Source organism: Eretmochelys imbricata, chromosome 2 (genome assembly GCF_965152235.1).
Source record: "Eretmochelys imbricata isolate rEreImb1 chromosome 2, rEreImb1.hap1, whole genome shotgun sequence".
Lineage (NCBI taxonomy): Eukaryota > Metazoa > Chordata > Testudines > Cheloniidae > Eretmochelys > Eretmochelys imbricata.
The window spans coordinates 174988641-174989379 of NC_135573.1; the positions used below are offsets into that span (position 1 = coordinate 174988641).

General features: G+C 45.9%; 1 non-coding gene across 1 annotated transcript; it reads right to left on the reverse strand.

Moving 5' to 3' along the window:
* Nucleotides 1-264: 264 nt before the first annotated feature.
* Nucleotides 265-368, reverse strand: LOC144261714 (U6 spliceosomal RNA). The gene has a single exon (XR_013345408.1). It is a non-coding gene; the product is annotated as a U6 spliceosomal RNA (small nuclear RNA).
* Nucleotides 369-739: the final 371 nt, after the last annotated feature.

Here is a 739-nt window from a genome sequence, read left to right on the forward strand (position 1 = left end):
TGGGTTTGGCGGGGAGGGTTGTTTTGTTTTTAATTATTCTTACCTAATTTATCCAGCACAAAAATGATGAGCCAGATCCTCAGCTGGTGTAAATTGGCATAAAGAGGTTCAACGACTCAGTAGAACTAGATCTACTTACATCAACTGAGGATCTTGCCCTGTCTCTTCTGTGCAAACAGAAGTCAAGGAAGAGTTGCTATAAGATGGCCCTAAACTTCTTACTATCACTAGGAACACTGGTGGCTGAGGCCTCCCAAAGAGTGTCAAACAGTTCCCTACCTTACAAATTTGCATGTCATCCTTGCACAGGGCCATTCTAATCTTCTCTGTATCATTCCAATTTTTAGTATATGTGCTGCCAAACAGCAGGTGACTAGTCACATACCCTTGCTTGGGGGAAAATCTTTATTGCAGTATTGTGTCGTTCTGTGCTCCTCCGAGGCTGACTGTGTTCTTGTTTTGATCCATGGCTTATGACCATTTGAGTTGAAAGTTGTCAAACCCCTCCCTACCTCCAAAATGCTGGGAAGGAAGTGGGTGCTGGGTTGCCTATCGGAATGCTGTCTCTGGACCCTGTTTTGAAGCTTCATCGTTTGCATCACACCTGTGCTCATACACGTCCATACTGCCCAGGGACTGCTGCTGGAAGGGAAAAAGGAGCGCTCTCGCCCTCTTTTTCCATCCCCTGAGACTATTAGAGGGATAACTGCCACTCTCCAGCCTCTGTGTTTTGGGTCTT